Source organism: Lithobates pipiens, unplaced genomic scaffold (genome assembly GCF_037356315.1).
Source record: "Lithobates pipiens isolate NorthernLeopardFrog02 unplaced genomic scaffold, aLitPip1_a1.2 Scaffold_16, whole genome shotgun sequence".
Taxonomy (NCBI): Eukaryota; Metazoa; Chordata; class Amphibia; order Anura; family Ranidae; genus Lithobates; species Lithobates pipiens.
The window spans coordinates 448,177,990-448,197,602 of record NW_027507748.1 but is presented as its reverse complement, the minus strand read 5'-3'; positions in this window follow the sequence as shown (position 1 = coordinate 448,197,602).

The window sequence follows — 19,613 nt, the reverse complement described above, 5'->3', positions numbered from 1 at the left end:
TGAGCGAACTGTTTGGCAAACAGTTCGCTGAAACAGTCCGCTCAAAAAGTGCCGTGTGTGGCCATGTCCGTCCATGCTAATTTTGAGTGGACTGTTTGCCGAAACTGTTTGACAAACAAAGTTGGGCGAACAGTCCGCCCGTGTGTACGCGGCCTTAGTTACACTTTTTCACACATCATAGCATTTTCTGTTATTAAGTTTGTCTTTGTATGGACTTTACTTTGGATGCAGAAGTAATTCATACTCAACACCCTTGCAACCTCAATTTTAGAATGGGGGATTTGGTGATGGATGTTTTACCACGTAGAAAACATTGTTGATAAAGGTTGACAGATAGGCTTCAACTACTTTTACAGGTCCAGAACTACAGATTTATTTTATTACCTTTTGTATTGCTTTAGACTTCAGACTATTTAGTGATGTAAGGAACCAAGTACACCAAACACTTTTTAAGTAATTGATGAAAAACTATGAATTCCAAGAGAAGAAACTTCAATATTCATATTTTATGGACATGGGGTTTCTAAATTCAGTGTTATGTGCCCACTTGAAAGTGGCCAGTTAGGTATGAGGATATGTCATTTGCATATTTTCTCCATCGGGTCCTTTATCTTACTCCACTTTGTGGCATTACAGAAAATGAGTAACAACCAACTTTAAAGAGATTCCCATGTTATTTACATACTTTCCTCGTGAATTGCCATTTTATTCAGATTTAGTGAGGTTGCTTTACTAAAGGCATACTTTCCTTTCAGTAGACTTCAAGCAAAATAATAATAAAAAAAAAATGAATTTTTTCTTGCACATGATTGGATGATGGGAGTCAGCAGAGCTTCACCTCATCCACTAAGCTCTGGGGGGAAATTCCCTAGCAAAGTGAACAGTTTATTTGCCTTTAAATTGATATTCCTTTAGTTCAGAAATCCATATTCCCTACTGTATTTATCCCAGGTATTTATGTAGCATTCACAATTTAAACAACACTTTTACATATTGTACATTTGCATTAGTCCCTGTCCTCAAGAAGCTTGCATTCTACCTTACATGCATGTACACACTTGGGCAGTTTTAGACATAAAGCAAATACCCAAACTCCAAGGACTAGTATGGCTTTGGAGTGTGGTAGGAGATTCATGCATGGACAGGGGGAACATGTAAATTCTATGCAGATGGTGTCATAATGTCCTGGTTGGAAATTGAGACCCTAGTGCGAAAAATCGCTAATAATTAACTGACTGTGATGCCCATTCATTCACCACCTGAGTACATATAAAGGGTAATAGCAAACATTTGACTTAACTAGTGTGCTGATCTAGACAAACTTGAGTTCAAAGTACAAGATCAATTTTGCAGCATATATAGATTCCTTTTTATACAAAATTAAACTGACTAGAAGAAGTCCTTATCTTGTCAGACGTCTTAACTATAACACATTGTTGTTTTCCTTTATGAGTGATTCAACAAATATACCTTCAGAATATACAACACAGTGTATTCCGTTTTCTACTATAACAAGTACAAAGTGTCTTATTATTTTTCTATTACTTGCATCTTTTGCCTTTTTTTCTGTAGTACAATGTGCATTGAAGAAGACTCATATATTCCTTTTCCTCAAAGAAAGAACATGGTAAGAAATATTATTCGGTGACAGTTTGTATAGACTGACTTGTAATTATTTGATGACAGGAAGATTTCTGTAATATCTTTTTCTATTACATGATGCATCAAATACCGATGGAGCAATTACGGTGCTAGAAATAATAATGTATCAATCATCTGAAAAATCCATTGCCTGATCAGCTTTGAAAATTGAAAGGGCTCAAGCTGTTAACACATAAATCGATTTTGATTTTTCTTCCTCCATTTTTTGCTTCAGAAATCTTGAAGTAAAGATGATCAGATAGCTTGATTGCAATAGTTTTATCAATAACTATTCTGAGAGTGAGAAGAGAATTCTAATTAGAATGTAAATGTTAGCTGTCATGGATGTCTAGATGTAGGATGGATTTATAGCAAGTTCATTTTCAACTGCAGATGGTATTTTTTCTAGGATTCTTTGAAGCGGGTCTTCCCAATACATGGGTACTGCTGAATGGTAACTTACTGAAGGGGCTATGACAAACCTTATGAGTTTAATACCTGCTGTATTTGTATACACAGCTGGAGAGCAACCCAAAGGTTTGCGTGTACTTTAGACTTAAGATAGCCTACAAACAATGGGACTATTTTGGTACTTTAAAAGAGTGTAATTGATATATTTTGTTAAAAAAACACAATTTTATTAAATAAAGTTAAAAATGTACTGTTGCACATTGTAGATAATCTTCATCCATATGCTCCTGAAGTGGACTGATGTTCATGGGACACGTAGAGAAATTTGACCTCCATTAATGGAGATCAAGAGTGAGCGTGGCCCAAGAAAAAGGCTGTATGATTTAGCTAAATTAAATGTGTCAATTGATTCTTTAATATGTGAGTATTTGAAGCAATATGGAGTAACTAACATTGTACCAAAGAGGCCTGCTAATGCCATATATATAAATGGTATACAAATGGCAATAGTATAACTGTACCAAAAGAAATTACTTCCCCCCTGCAGTGTGGATGGAGGAATTTCCACTGCAAGCTATTGATATCTGCAGTGCTGTGTCTTGGCCTACGCCAACAAGGCCTAGGCCTAGGGCAGCACTTTGCAAGGAGCGGCAAAAAAGCCGCCCCCCCCCAAAAAAAGCTCCCCCCGAGTCCCAGCTTCTGCGGCCACCTCACCTCACAAATGCAGCCCCCTGCAGCTTGCTAACATTATGGGCAGGGATCGAATTGGCTTGCGTGAGTGGAGCTTGTAGTGTTCGCAGCTGCTGGGGACTTTTTTTTTAAATTGAATGATGATGACTGTTCTGCACTCAGTCTCTTCTCCTAGGCTGTACAGGTCTCTGTAAATCCGTCCGGCTGGGGCCCGGCACTCTCTGAGGGAGGGGCTGGGATTCTATGTTGAGCCAGAAGCGCAGGTCGCGGGCCTCGCGGTGGGGGAGGAAGGAACTGGAAGGCCCAAGGAGCCGCCTGACTGAATCTGAGTGGAGTTGAGCAACCAGATAGAAAGTCACGGCAGTTTGAACTCCTATCTTTTTTTTCTTCTGACTGAGGGTGCACATGAGGGTGCACATGAGCAGGGATAGTCACACCACTCTGGGAAGAACTGGTCTGGGACTGGGGGGTCAGTGCAGTGGCCATCGCAGCATAGGAGAAAAAGCACAGAGCTGAGGAGGAAACAGATTTGCAGAAGCTGCTGGTCTGTTTGATGCAGTGCCAAGCAAATGCTTCCCTGAAAACTTACCTGCAAAACCTTGCAGGGAAGCATCTGCTTTGCTTGGCACTGCATCTAACAGACCTGCAGCTTCTGCAAATCTGCACTAGTGATATAGCAGCTAGAAGGACCCTGACTTGTACTGATGATTGCAGAATGCAGATATGATTGCAGATGCAATCATCATTATCATTGCCAATGCAAAAACACCTAGGTAGGTACCCAGACCATCAGCACCTTCTTTCCTTGTTTTCTTCTCCTCTTCCTTGGCTCTGTGCTTTTTCTCCTGTGCTGCAATGGACACTGCACTGACCCCCAGTCCCAGACCAGTTCTGCCCTGAGTCCTTCACTAATTTTTGAAAATGTCTGGTCCGTGCCTATATATGAGTATGTGCCCAAGGGTTGGGAGTGACTGACGCCCCCATAAAATGGCAGGTGACTGGCCAGACCCGGTGCACGTAACTGAACTGGTGGAGGTGGAGCCCAATGCTCTGCTTACCCTTCTCCGCGCAGCATCCTTACATTACATCTTCTGCCTGGTGCTGGTCTCTCTGTGATTATAGGAGATAGAGAGGAGGATAACAGGAACCCCCAGGCGGCAGCAAGGACAGCAGGTACAACAATTACTATTACTTTTGTGTGTGTGCCAAGCAGAATACTAGGTGCTCAACATGAATATTATATAAAAATCATATTGCAATTAAGTGCCCCATGCATGCTACAAACTCATTAAACAGTCCACATTCAGTGAAAGTTAATGTACTGCAAAGTGGTCTATGCATGCTGAAATCAATGCAAACTTTGCAGTACATGAACTTTCACTTAATGTGGACTGTTTAATGAGTTTGCATTGATTTCAGCATGTGCAAAGTGCTCCATGCTATAATCAAAACATAACTCATATACACAAACAAGCTGTTATATTATGAAACTGATGAGTCTGCACTGATTGCCACTGATGAGGTGGCACTCTTAAACTGCACTGATAGGCTGCACTGGTGGCCACTGATAGGCTGCACCGGTGGCCCCTGGTGAGGCTGCACTGTTGGACACAGATGAGACGTCACTCGTAAACTGCACTGATAGGGCGGATCTTAATCAGGAAGGGGTATGGCTTTACAGGAAGGGATGGGTCATATTTAAATTAGGGGGTGCATGAGTTTAGTCAGGCCTAGGGCAGCATAAAACCTAAATAGACCACTGGATATCTGATAGGTGTAACATGGACAGACTGGGATCACCAAACAGCCGTTTGTAAAAGTGGAACAGTCTTTATTGTTTTCTTTAAAAATTCGGAAAAGAAAACAGCAGAGCAAAAATACAAATGCAAATGCATGAATATGTAAATGATTGTGCAATTCAAATTGGATACTGCCATGCACTCCCTTATTTACAGTTATCCCTGAAAAGGCATTTAAAGCATCATTGATTATGATTAATAATAATCTTGGGTACCATAATTAATCACCATTTAGAGGGTGCACACAGTTCTGAAGCTTGAAATATTTGGTATCTAATTAGTCAACATTACCTCTTTTAGTTTGTACAAATATAAAATGATCATACTTTTTTTTTATATGCACTGTAATTTAGTGTATTTTTCCTGTAAATGTAAATTTGATAAACAGTTGGGAATATAGTGTGCAATATAAAAAAAGAATGCTACTGTCTTACTATTCTACAGGGCCTTTGCATTCATTACACATATATTCTTCTGGATGTTTTAAGTAATTTTAAAGTCAGCATGCAGATTTTTACGAATGTGCTAAAGATGAAAAAATTGCTGCGGAGGGAAAGTGTTATGGGAATTGTGTATTTCTATTGTTGCTCTTTAAACCTTATAAAATAAGTTCCACCCCACTGAATGGTCTTTTTTTTTTTCATTGGTATGTGTTCCCTAAAGCAGTGACTACCTCTTCATGCCCTTTGTTTGATTTTGGTGGGTCCCGTGGTATTTAAAAAAACAACAAGCTGGCAGGGAAATGTAATTTAGCAGCATTTTTTCTGCTTTCTAAAAATGACTTGTGCTGTAGTATCTCCTACAGGCAAGTTTACGGCATACCAAGGCATATTTTGCATTTTTAATGTATACTTTAAGCCTTTTGAAAGAACTACTTCCTGATGAATAGTATTGGGTTCACATTAAAGTTTGCAATTTGCAGATGTTCTCTTAACTTGCCCTTGAATGGAACCCAAGCAGATTTAGTCACGAGTACCTGTCTTTGACACCCCACCTCCCCTCACGCATTTACACACAGGCAAATGCATTCACACTAGGCTTGCATTTACTGCTAGGGTTCACTGCTAGAGTTCACTGCTAGAGACTAGGCTTGGGTTCACTGCTACCACAAGTTTGGGGCAAATCCTGCAGATTCAAGTTCCTGTGAATTTTTGTGCAGATTTCCCTGGTTTTATTTTCCTTGTCAAAAATACTTTATTAAAGAGGAAGTAAACCCTTCCAAACAACTTGGACCTATAGGTAAGCCTAGATTAAGGCTTACCTGTAGGTCCAAGCAATATCTCCTAAACCTATATGGTTTAGGAGATATTTGCCCGAAAATGGGCACCGCTGTCTACGGCGCATGCGCCGTAGACAGCGGCGCGCATGCGCACTAAATGCGGCAAATCCAAGAATGGATTTGCCAAATTTGTCGACTCCCATGCGCATGCGTGGGAGTGACGTCATCGCGGCTTCGCCGTATGACAGCGGCGGAGCTGCGAGGCGCGACTCCCGTGCGCATGCGCGGGAGTGACGTCATCACGGTTGCGCCGCTGTGATTCGTCGGAGCTGCGAGACGCCACAAGCAACATGGATGCGGCGGACTACAGGGGACAGCGGCGACTTCGCTGGCTCCTGTGTCAGGTAAGTGACACATAATGAGCTACTATGCGATGCATAGTAGTCCATTATGCTTTACCTTTGCAGGGAAAAAAAGAGGAAGTAAACCTATCAGGGTTTACTTCCTCTTTAAGTTCAATGAAACAGTACAATAAATTAATATTGAGTATTGTACAATTCAGAATACTTATGTAGTAATCATATGTGCTTACATTTATAGAATTGATTGTGAGGTAAAGCATTGTGAGAAATTGAAGTAATTTGTTTGCCTGGTTTTATTTTAATCTCGATGTACTGCATGGCCTTTGCGCTATAACCATAAGGTATAAAGGAGATAATAAAAATAAGACTTTAAATTATGTCAGCCCCCCACACTGTAAATGGAGGGCTCAGGGCAGCCATAGTGTCAGTGTATTGAAAGCTAAAGTTTAGAGAAAACTGATAAACTGCATAGAGAGAGATTAGTGTCAAGTAGGAAATTCCACTTCCGGACTGCCCACAGTATATATTACTTTGACGTTATACACTGTTGTTATGGCTGCAGCTAGCGGCCATAGCCCTGGTATTTTTTTAAACTGTGGGTGATTCAGCGTCCAATAAAAGTGGTCTTGTTGGTGGATTCACCACGTGATCTCTTTTATAGGCACCAGGAGAGGTGACCCCCCCCCCTCCGGCCGCTTCCTGGTTGTTTCTGTTTACCGGAGAGATTGGTAAAGGCAGAAACTATCCAATCCCCTGGAGCAATAGGCAGAAAGTGATGTGAGGGCAAACCAGAGTGACATCCAACGTGTTTTTTGCCTAACGGCCCTAAAGGACCAATTTATTTTTTTGCCTTTTTCTTTTAACTGTAAATCTGAGATCTGAGGTCTTTTTGACCCCAGATCTCACAATAAAGAGGACCTGTAAAGCTTATTTCTATTAAAAGGGATGTTTAAATTCCTTGTAATAGAAATAAAAGTGATCAATTTTTTTTTTAAAGGGACAATGTAAAAATAAAAAGTACAATTAATAAGAAAAAATAAAACTTTTTTTAAAGCTCCCCGTTCCTCCAAGCTCACACGCAGAAGCAAACACATATGTAACTCGTGCCCACATATGTAAATGGTGTTCAAACCACACGTGTGGGGTATCGCCGCAATAGTTAGAGCAAGAGCAGTAGTTCTAGCACTAGTCCACCTCTGTAACTCTTAACAGATAACCTATTTACTCAGTGTAACATCATCTTTCATTATACAAAATGGACAGCTTTACTATTTTGTTTTTTTTTTAATTCATGAAAGGGTATATTTTTATAAAAAAAATTGCTTTTAACCACTTAAGGACCGCCGTATTGCCATTGTACGTCATCACAATGGCACAGGCAGGCACAAGCACGTACATGTACGTGCCTGCCTTCCAGCGGGTGGGGGGTCCGATCGGACCCCCTCCCGCTGGATACGGCGGTCAGTTTCCCTCCGGGAGCGATCCGTGATGAGGGGATGGCCGTTGGTTTCTGGCCACCCCCTCTCGATCGCTCCTGGCCAATGACGAACTTCCTCCCACTGTGTATTGTTTACACAGGAAGGAGGAAGTGATGTCATTCTCCTCGGGGCGGTCTTTTTGACCGGACTACGAGGAGAAGACTAAAAGTAAGTGTGCACCAACACTACACTGACATGTAGGCACACAAAGGCACACAAACCCCCCCGATCCCCCCCCGCCCCCCCTCCCCCCCCCAGTCACAGTGTCACTGATTGCATTGATCATTTCTTTACTGATCAATGCATTCAATGTCAGTTGTAAAAGTAAAAACTGTCAGGGCAGTTAGTGTTAGGTCCAGGGTAGCCCCCTATCACCCCCCAATAAAGATTAAACCCCCTGATTGCCCCTAGAGTTAACCCTTTCACCCCCTTTTGCCAGTGTCACTAAGCGATAATTTTTCTGATCGCTGCATCAGTGTCGCTAGTGTCGCTAGGTAGCTAGTTATTTTTTTAGGTTCACCGCCAGGTTTTTATATTGCTAGGTACCCCGATATACTACCCAATAATGGTTTTAACATCCTGATTGCCCCTAGTTAACCCTTTCACCCCCTTTTGCCACTGTCACTAAGCGATCATTTTTCTGATCGCTGCATCAGTGTCGCTACTGTCGCTAGGTAGCTAGTTATTTTTTTAGGTTCACCGCCAGGTTTTTATATCGCTAGGTACCCCGATATACTACCCAATAATGGTTTTAACATCCTGATTGCCCCTAGTTAACCCTTTCACCCCCTTTTGCCAGTGTCACTAAGCGATCATTTTTCTGATCGCTGCATCAGTGTCGCTACTGTCGCTAGGTAGCTAGTTATTTTTTTAGGTTCACCGCCAGGTTTTTATAGCGCTAGGTACCCCGATATACTACCCAATAATGGTTTTAACATCCTGATTGCCCCTAGTTAACCCTTTCACCCCCTTTTGCCAGTGTCACTAAGCGATCATTTTTCTGATCGCTGCATCAGTGTCGCTACTGTCGCTAGATAGCTAGTTATTTTTTTAGGTTCACCGCCAGGTTTTTATAGCGCTAGGTACCCCGATATACTACCCAATAATGGTTTTAACCCCCTGATTGCCCCTAGTTAACCCTTTCACTCCCTTTTGCCAGTGTCACTAAACGATCATTTTTCTGATCGCTGCATCAGTGTCGCTACTGTCGCTAGGTAGCTAGTTATTTTTTTAGGTTCACCGCCAGGTTTTTATAGCGCTAGGTACCCCGATATACTACCCAATAATGGTTTTAACCCCCTGATTGCCCCTAGTTAACCCTTTCACCAGCGATCACAGTATAAGTGTCACTGGTGACGCTGGTTAGCCAGTTAGTTATTTAGGTTCCCCGTCAGGTTTTTATATAGCGCCAGGGACCCCCATATACTACCTAATAAAAATTTGAACCCCCTGATTGCCCCTAGTTAACCCTTTCACCACTGATCACCGTATAAGTGTTACGGGTGACTCTGGTTAGTTTGCTTTTTATAGCATCAGGGCACCCACCATTTATTACCCAATAAAGGTTTAACCCCCTGATCACCCGGCGGGTGATATCAATTAGGTTTTAGGGTCAGAGTCTGCATCGCCCCAGGCAGCGCTAGGTTAGTGCCAGTACCGCTAACACCCACGCGCAAAGCATACACCTCCCGTAGTGGTATAGAATCTGAACAGATCAATATCTGATCTGATCAGATCTATACTAGCGTCCCCAGCAGTTCAGGGTTCCAAAAAAACGCATTGTTAGCGGGATCAGCCCAGATACCTGCTAGCACCTGCGTTTTGCCCCTCTGCCCAGCCCACCCAAGTGCAGTATCGATCGATCACTGTCACTTACAAAACACTAAACACATAACTGCAGCGATCGCAGAGTCAGGCCTGATCCCTGCGATCGCTAACAGTTTTTTTGGTAGCATTTTATATTTAAATCCGGAAGGCAGTGCTTGGTTTTCGGGGTCCCGTACGTGGTTAGGCTCCCAAAAAGTCCCCCACATGTGGTATCCCCGTACTCGGGAGAAGCAGCAGAATTTATTTTGGGGTGTAATTTGACTTCTGCCCATAGCATGTGTGAGCAATATATCATTTAGTGACAACTTTGTGCAAAAACAAAAAAGTTTGTAATATTCCCGCAACTTTTGGCAAAATATAAAATATTCCATGGACTCAACATGCCTCTCAGTAAATAGCTTGGGGTGTCTACTTTCCAAAATGGGGTCATTTTGGGGGGTTTTGTGCTATTTTGGCATTTTATGGCCTTCAAAACTGTGATAGGTAGTGAGGAGTTAAATCAAAAATTTGCACCCTTAGAAATCCTGAAGGTGGTGATTGGTTTTCGGGGTGCCGTGCGCGACTAGACTCCCAAAAAGTCCCACACATGTGGTATCCCCATACTCGGGAGAAGTAGCGGAATATATTTTGGGGTGCAATTCCACATATAACCATGGCATGTGTGAGCAATATATCATTTAGTGACAACTTTTTGTAAAAAAAAAAAAAAATTTTATTTTTTGTCATTATTCAATCCCTTGGGACAAAAAAAAATATTCAATGGTCTCAACATGGCCCTCAGCAAATAGCTTGGGGTGTCTACTTTCCAAAATGGGGTCATTTGGGGGGGTTTTGTGCCATCTTGGCATTTTATGGCCTTCAAAACTGTGATAGGTAGTGATAGGTAGTGAGGAGTAAAATAAAAAATGTATGCCCTTAGAAATCCTGAAGGCGGTGCTTGGATTTCGGGGTCCCGTACGTGGCTAGGCTCCCAAAAAGTCCCACACATGTGGTATCCCCGTACTCAGGAGAAGCAGCAGAATGTATTTTGGAGTGTCATTTCACATATGCCCATAGCATGTGTGAGCAATATATCATTTAGTGACAACTTTGTGCAAAAAAAAAAAAGTTTGTAATATTCCCGCAACTTGTGGCAAAATATAAAATATTCCATGGACTCAACATGCCTCTCAGTAAATAGCTTGGGGTGTCTTCTTTCCAAAATGGGATCATTTTGGGGGGTTTTGTGCTATTTTGGCATTTTATGGCCTTCGAAACTGTGATAGGTAGTGAGGAGTTAAATCAAAAATTTGCACCCTTAGAAATCCTGAAGGTGGTGATTGGTTTTCGGGGTGCCGTGCACGACTAGACTCCCAAAAAGTCCCACACATGTGGTATCCCCGTACTCGGGAGAAGTAGTGGAATATATTTTGGGGTGCAATTCCACATATAACCATGGCATGTGTGAGCAATATATCATTTAGTGACAACTTTTTGTAAACATTTTTTTTTTTGTCATTATTCAATCCCTTAGGACAAAAAAAATAAATATTCAATGGGCTCAACATACCCATCAGCAATTTCCTTGGGGTGTCTACTTTCCAAAATGGGGTCATTTGGGGGGGGGGTTGTACTGCCCTGCCATTTTAGCACCTCAAGAAATGAGATAGGCAGTCATAAATTAAAAGCTGTGTAAATTCCAGAAAATGTACTAGTTTGTAGACGCGTTAACTTTTGCGCAAACCAAAAAATATACGCTTATTGACATTTTTTTTACTAAAGACATGTGGCTGAATACATTTTGCCCTCAATGTATGACTAAAATTTAGTTTATTCGATTTTTCTTATAACAAAAAGAAGAAAATATCTTTTTTTTTCAAAATTTTCGCTCTTTTTTCATTTATATCGCAAAAAAAAAAAATCGCAGAGGCAATCAAATACCATCAAAAGAAAGCTCTATTTGTGGGAAGAAAAGGACGCAAATTTCGTTTGGGTGCAATATTGCATGACCGCGCAATTACCAGTTAAAGCAGCGCAGTGCGAAATTGGAAAAAGACCTCTGGTCCTTGGGGTGTTTATTGGTCCGGGGCTGAAGTGGTTAAAAGACCGCTGCATAAATACAGTGTGACATAAAATATTGCTAGGACCGGCATTCTATTCTCTAGGGTCTCTGCTAATATATAATATTATGGACTTTTGTCAGCGGGTACTTTTAACAGCTAGACTGTTCATAGCAAATGTTTTTTGCTGCAAGACTTATTTTTAAAATACAGGGTGGCATTTTGAGGGTTCTGATTTATTTGGGGAACATATTGCTTATTATGTTATATTGATAGGGCCTTTATTTTAGGTTAAATAGATTTTACTTGCAGAAAGTGAGATTTTGCTTCAGGAGGTATTATTTAGGGGTTTTCATTTATTTTTGGGGTGTTTGAGTTTTATTATATGTTGATAGGGCCATTTTATAGGTTATAACTATAGTTTTTTTTGGCTGCAAGACTGCCATCATATTTGAACGTAGGCTTTTTTTTTCAGGTGTGGTATTTTGGAATTTTCATTTCTTTTGTGCGTTTTTCTAATTTGTTATTTTGGTAAAGACTGCCATGCAGACCAATTTGATGCAATGTGTGGCATATGGTCTGAGTACTGACAGGCTGACCCCCCACCCCTTCAATCCCTGCAGCAATGCTGGCAGCACTCATTCCTCTATTTCCCAAAGACAAACTCTGGACATGATGCTGAGCATGTGCACTCAACTTCTTTAGTTGACCATGGTGAGGCCTGTTCTGAGTGGAATCTGTCCTGCTAAACTGCTGTATGGTCTTGGCCACTATGCTGCAGCTCAGTTTCAGGGTCTTGGGAATCTTCTTATAGCCTAGGCCATCTTTATGTAGAGCAACAATTTTTTTTTCAGATCCTCAGATTTCTTTGCCATGAGGTGCCATGTTGAACTTGCAGTGACCAGTATGAAAGAGTGAGAGCAAATACACCTGCTCCCCATTCACACTTGAGACCTTGTAACACCAAAGAGTCAAATGGCACCTGGAAGGGAAAAGTGCACGTTTCTTACACACAGTTGGTGTTAGCAGTATTCATACATTTATTTACATATACCTCTGTGATTGAGTATGTTTTGGCACACTTATATATATATATACATATATATTTTTCACTGTTATCATTAACACAGATTTATTATTATCATATAGTCACTTATTTTATTTTATTCTATTTAAATGTTTAATTATTATCACATTTTATTTCTATTGCATTTAATTTCACTTTTCACTAACTATTTAGGTGTTCACATATTTATTGGACGTATTTACAGCTCACAGTTCATTGGAACAATTCATTAAAACAAAATAAGTCATTTAGACACTTAATTGTAGTTGGTTTTAAATGTCATTTAATTAACTATAAAAAAATATTTGTTTCATCTTTGCACTGAATTCACATATTCATGTGTATTCTCCCAACTCACACACGTTCAACACGTTTGTTAATTAAGGGTTTCTTCCAATTGAAGATCGAATTGAGTAATTAGACTCAATTAACTACACATGGAGTCACATATTTGAAAAATTTTAGTATATATTGCACTGTTTTTGGTGGTAAGGCAGCTATGACTAAGCACTGTTAAGTGTAAAACATGTCAGCTCGTTTGTCCCATTTTTTGCTGTGGCTTGTATCTGTTGGACTTTTTACTAAGAAAGGCTATATTCCGGAATGCGGCTGCCCAGAACTTCCTTTTTGCCTCATCACGGAATTCTTGCTGTCCCTGGGGGGCGAGGGCAAACTACTGCCAGTGTGTAAAAGGTCTCTGCTTTTCCTGCCACAGAAGGGTCGAAGGTCAGCTTGACTGGTAGATAGCCTTTATTGGGGAATTTCTGAGTCCCAATGGCCCATATCTCCAACGCTTCCAACTTCTGTAAGGATGGGTGCTTAAGATGCCTTTCATAGAAGTCTCTGTAGAAGAGGGTTGCCTGAGCTCCAGTGTCTAGGAGGGCTTTGGTGTAGATTCTTTCTACTTAAATTGCAAATACAGGAGAAGGTCCCACTGGTTTAGCAGGTGTCAGAAACCATGAATCAGACCAAGACAGAAGTACAGTTAAATTACACTTGTTAAATAATAAAAGTAAATAGAACAAACATAGTCAAAACATAGCCAAAGTTTAGTAACCGGAACAGATAGTCACACAAGCCAGAAAATCAGGAATCAGTGTGGTGGAACAGCAAGCAGGATATGGAGCCAGAAGGAACATCAGCCAAGCAAGTCTTTAACAGGAACACAGGAGAAAGTCTCTGTGATGTGGACCAGGCGAAGGCAGAGATCATCTGGGCTGGAACGGCTTAAGCAAGCAGTACTGACGAGCAGGAAATCATCAGCAGGTGAGTCACTGTGGAGAAATAGAAGCCGGGAATAAACCAACAGCTGAGCAGCAAGCTCAGAAAAGGAAGGGCTGAACCCTGACAGTAACTCTGACAGTACCTCCTCCTAAATGACCCCTCCACCTCGGAGGACCACCAGGCTTGAGGGGAAAACATCTATGGAAATCATGGAGGAGGACAGGGGCATGTATGTGCGAGGATGAGACCCAAGAGCATTCCTCCGAACCGTACCCTTTCCAATGCATCAGGTACTGTACATGCCTGTGGAACCTATGGGAGTCAACAATAGACCGTACTTCATATTCCTCATGGTTCTCAACCTATACAGGGTGAGGATGTGGCACCGAAGTGGTAAAGCGGTTGCAGACCAAAGGCTTTAATAAGGAGACATGGAATACATTGGAGATACGCATATTAGAATGAAGTTCTAAAGCATAAGCCACTGGGTTAATCCTGCGGAGAATTAGGAAAGTCCCAATAAACCGAGGTGCCAACTTCAGAGAAGAAACACAGAGTCAGAGGTTGTGAGATGACACCCCTACCCTGTCCCCAACGTGGTAGGAAGGCACAAACAGGTGTCTGCGGTCAGCATGGAGTCTGTACCTATCATTGGCATGTCACAAAGCCTCCTGGACTTGCGCCCAAGTGGAACGAAGACCACGGAGCCTTTCCTCTAATGCAGGAATGCTCTGCGAAACAAATGATTCAGGCAACATGTTAGGTTAGAAACCACAGTTCGCTATAAATGGGGAGAATTAGGAAGCAGAATTCAAGGCATGATTGTGAGCAAACTCCATCCAAGGTAAGAGGTCTGTCCAGTTGTTATGATGGTCAGAAATATAGAAATGTAGGAACTGCTCCAAGGACTGGTTGGGTCATTCTGCAACTCCATTAGATTGCGGGTGATACGCAGAGGAGAAAGACAGCTGAATTCACAACTGTGCACACAAAGCTCGCCAGAATCGGGACACAAACTGACTACCCCCATCCAAGACAATCACCGTGGGTAGCCCATGTAAGCCCAAGCAAGAATGGAAGCCAATTCCTTAGATGTGGGCAACTTATTAAGTGGAATACAATGAGACATTTTCGAGAACCGATCAACCACCATAAGGATAACTGTGTCGCCCTGGGTGTTGGGTAACTTCACAATGAAATTCATAGACAGATGGGTCCAAGGCATCTCTCCATTGGGTATGGGCTGTAGGAGCCCTTCTGGAAGGTGTCGTGGAGTCTTACTCTGAGTACACACAGAACAAGCGGCTACAAAGGTGGCTACATCAGCATGTAGACCAGGCCACCAGAATTGTTGAGAAATGGCCCAAAAGAGATGATTATTCCCAGGGTGGCCAGCAGCCTTGGGAGAATGGTAAGTCTGGAGCACAGCAGTATGGTGACTCTCAGGGACAAAGCAGCAGTCACAAGTTCTCAGGAGGAGCATAGACCTGAGCAGCAAGAATTTTGTCACCCAAAGGGGAAGTGAGACTAAGGTAGTTGAAAAGGGTAACCAAGAACATGGCCGTAATTAAAGGAGCTGGCATCTCAATAATCCGTTTAATACTAGAGGCTTTTGAATTTATATTGAGATCTAACAAACTTCCTTACTCAACAAAATTTTCATCAAACTATCACCTCCAGCAGCACACACGATGCTGTCTATACCTTGTAAATGCAACCTGTAATAACTGTAGCATGATGATTCACAAAATACCTGGCGGCACAGCATTGATTCAACAGCATCTGGGTTGCTAGGTTTAATCAGATGTTCCAACAATCTGTCGGAAATTTCCTGGCATTTTTTTTTTTCACAAACTGAGCTTTACATTTCAGGCAAATATTAATTTATATCAGTGTAATAATAACAACCATCAATGAAACAAACAACTTATTTAATTACAAATAAACATAAACAAATAAGGAGCTATTGTTTTTTACTGAGTGTGTCCCCTTTTTGACTTTGTTATTCCATACTGCAGCTAATCAGACTTGAACTAGCGAATAAAAATCTCAGTTGTTATGATGCAATAACAGATCTCAGTGCTATGCTTTCACTAAGCCACAGGGGTTTGATACAGACATACGTTGGCTTATTTATTAGGGCTACCATAACTTTGAGATTACTTACTGTAGTTAGATGATGAAAAAAAAAAATGCTGTTGGTTACCAAGGTTACTATGCTTTGAACAGTGTATTTGAACAATTTCAAGGGTGCATTTCTGATGCAAGAAAAGCAGGTTAAAGTGCTAGTAGCTTCAACTTTTTCATCAAATCATAGTTCTTATTTAATAAACCTGTGCAAGAGTACAAATCACTGCTTCCGTAAACACATTTCAGATTTCTCTTTATCTCACTTATTTATTTTGATCTAACTCTCACCAATATAGGTAGTTGAAACAATTTAATATTGGTGAATAGCTATTGCATACCATACTTAGTATATTTCCTAAACCAATGAGTAATACACCTCTGTTAAATATTGATGATATGTATGGATTAATAAACTTTTTAAATTCTGTTTACATTTAGGAATAGTGACACTGTCTATGTATGTCTTTTTCAAGAAGCATTTTGATAGCACTGTACAGAAACGAAACTGCAGAAAATAATCAGTATTCTAGAAAACGATATTACTTGTCTTGTCAACTAGATGAATTAATTGTAATAACCAAAATTCATAGAATGAATATTACTAGCCTTAAGCTTTAAAATTACTCAATTATTAGTGCTTATAAATGAGGGAGATGCAGCTTCAATCGTTCTACAACAGAAGCCATTCTCTGACTACCTGATTACATGCTCATTTGGACCAATCAAGCTTCTTCTGTTACGGTAAGTTCCCCTGTCAATGATCTATATGCGCCATAAGTAGCGCACAGCCATTGGAGAACTAACATCCAAAAAATGCTTTATCATGGCAAATCTTCAAACCATGTATTACAAAAAAATAGTGAGTTACTAATTATTAGGCATGCAAAGGTCATAAATGAAAGCCTTCATATTTCATCCATGACAAGGCTCACATACATGTAATGAACAGTAAATGATAACTTAAAACAAGTCTGCATTGCACTGGACAGCAAATCACCCGCCGATACTCAAAAATGTCAGTGCTTTATCTGTGAATTTTGACATCAGTCACTTATTTTAAAACTCTGTTACTTTTTTTAAGGATGTTTAAAGAAGAACTCTTGCAGTACCCATATCACCGGGAAATGCAATTTTATCCTTAGACATAGAGTTAATTCCACCAGAATATAGGACCATAGCCGTGCACATTCTTTTAAGTGCACGTTTAACGATAATGCGCCATTGGAGAGATCATCAAACCCTGTCTCCTCATGAAGTAATCAATATCAGTAACACTCACGCAACGTATGAGATGGTATATGCATCAACTCAAAACAATTACAATAAAGTCCATAAAATATGGGGAAAATGGGTAGATTGGTACACAATGAAACATAAGACCTAAGACCTGTATCAATTATAAACCATACTGTACTACCAAAGGGAAACAACTATCAGACTGTGTTTTTCTTTTCCTTTTCTTCCTAATTTTATTTTATATTATTTTATACCTTCATATTTTATATCTCTTGTTTTTTTATTTTTTAAACACCACTGTCTATTTCTTATATTACTTAGTCTAACACTAGACGTTATCTAACAATATCACATTTTTTACCTTGGTCTACATGTCTATTGTATACAAACTTTGTTATAGTATAATCCTCAAGACTGTATCATAAGCTGAAGAAGTGTATATCTGAGTGAATTTTTTTCTACCTGTTTTTTTTTTTCATGTTTTCACTTATGTTCTGTGAAATATTCTATAAAAACATATTGATTTAAAAAAGAAGAGCTCTTGCCAAATATTCTAAACTTTTATTTAACCTTCCAGTGGACCAAGTGCATATAGCAATTGGTCCCATTTTGATCAGTGGCCATGCTGCACATTAAAAGCAGCTTTTTATTTCAGTTAATATTGGCTATAGCTCCACCCCAGTCTGAAGCCCAATTTATGAACATTCCTCTGCAGAGAGGCTCAGCCAGCAATGAGCCCTTGCCACCTGTTTAAAATTGTTGTTCTTTTAACCACTTCCAGATCGCTGCAGGCTGATATACGTCCTAACTTTGAAAAGTGATATATTTGTTATGGCAGCAGCGAGCTGCCATAACCCGGGTATCCTCTTCTTCGGCAGGTGGTCCGGTTACCGATAATAGTGGTGTCTGTAGCGGATTCACCATGAACCACTCTCCGGTGCCCTCTGCCGCTTACTGGAGTCATCAGTATCTGCGAAGGTGGTCAGATCCTTGTCCTTCCTAGGTATGGAGATGAATGAAAGGAAGATGGCCCCCACCTGTCTCCATTAAGATGTCCTTTCATGCTTTTTTTTCTATTACAACGGATGTTTACATTCCTTCTAATAGGAATAAAAGTGACACCATTTTCTTTTAAAAAAAACTGTGTAAAAATAAAAGGTAAAATAAATGTTAAAAAAAATATTTTAAACATGCCCCGTCCCGCCAAGCTCATGTACAAAAACGATAGCATACGTGAGTATGGTGTTGAAAATGGTGTTCAAACCACTCATGTGAGGTATTGCCATGATTGGTAGAGTGAGAGCCCTAGACCTCCTCTGTAACTCAAAACATGCAACCTGTAGAATTTTTTAAATGTCGCCTATGGAGATTTTTTAAGGGTAAACGTTTGTCACCATTCTATGCTGGCGCAATTTTTAAGCGTGACATGTTGGGTATCAATTTACTCAGTGTAACTTTATCTTTCACAATATAAAAAAATGTAGCTAACTTTACTGTTGACTTATTTTTTAATTCAAAAAAGTTTACTTGTAAGACTGCTGTGCAAATACGGTGTGACAGAAAGTATTGCAATGACTGCCATTTTATTCTCTAGGGCAGTGGTCATCAACCCTATCCTCAGGGCCCACTAACAGGCCAGGGTTGCAAGATAACTGAAATACATCACAGGTGATATAATTTGCTGCTCAGTGATTGCAGTATTCTAGTCTGCATCTCCCCAAGGTAATATATAAAACCTGGCCTGTTAGTGGGCCCCGAGGTCAGGGTTGATGACCAGTGCTCTAGGGTGTTAGGAAAAAATGTATAATCTTTGGGGGTTCTAAGTAATTTTCTAGCAAAAAAAAACTTTTTTTAACTTGTAAACAACAAATCTCAGAAAGAGGCTTCATCCTTAAATGGTTAATATTATGACAGTTGCTAGTAAACATACCAGGCACCAGCAGCAAAATTATTCAGTGCTACTGGGCTATGTATGATTACAAGCAGCCAAAGATAGACCACACAGTCCTGTAGCAGTTTATTATATTTTACTATTGTAAAAGAACAGGTAAGCAGTGTTTGCTCGTTTGTAATAATAAAATCATTCAGCCTTACAGGGCTGTGTGTCTATCTGGGGCTACTTGTAAACATACACAACCCCAGCAGATACATCACACAGCACTGCAGATGAACACACAGCCTACATCGCTGAATGATCTGTTGTGAATGGCAGCACTGGTCCTCAAAGCTGCCCCTTCTGTCAGAGACCAGCACTGTCACTCGCAATTCCATCTACTTGTTGGCAGCATAGTCAGAATGCAGTAGGCCCCCTGGGGGATTAGATAAAAGTTTAAACATTTTGGTAAAACTTGGTTCAATGTAAGAAAACTTTATTTCATTTATACAATAGTTTGGTATGTTAGGAGATGGGAGTGTGACACGCGCATGTAAGGTGTTAAATCTGTTCAACAACTTTTATATAACAGTCAGAAGTCTTTTGGGAAGGACACAC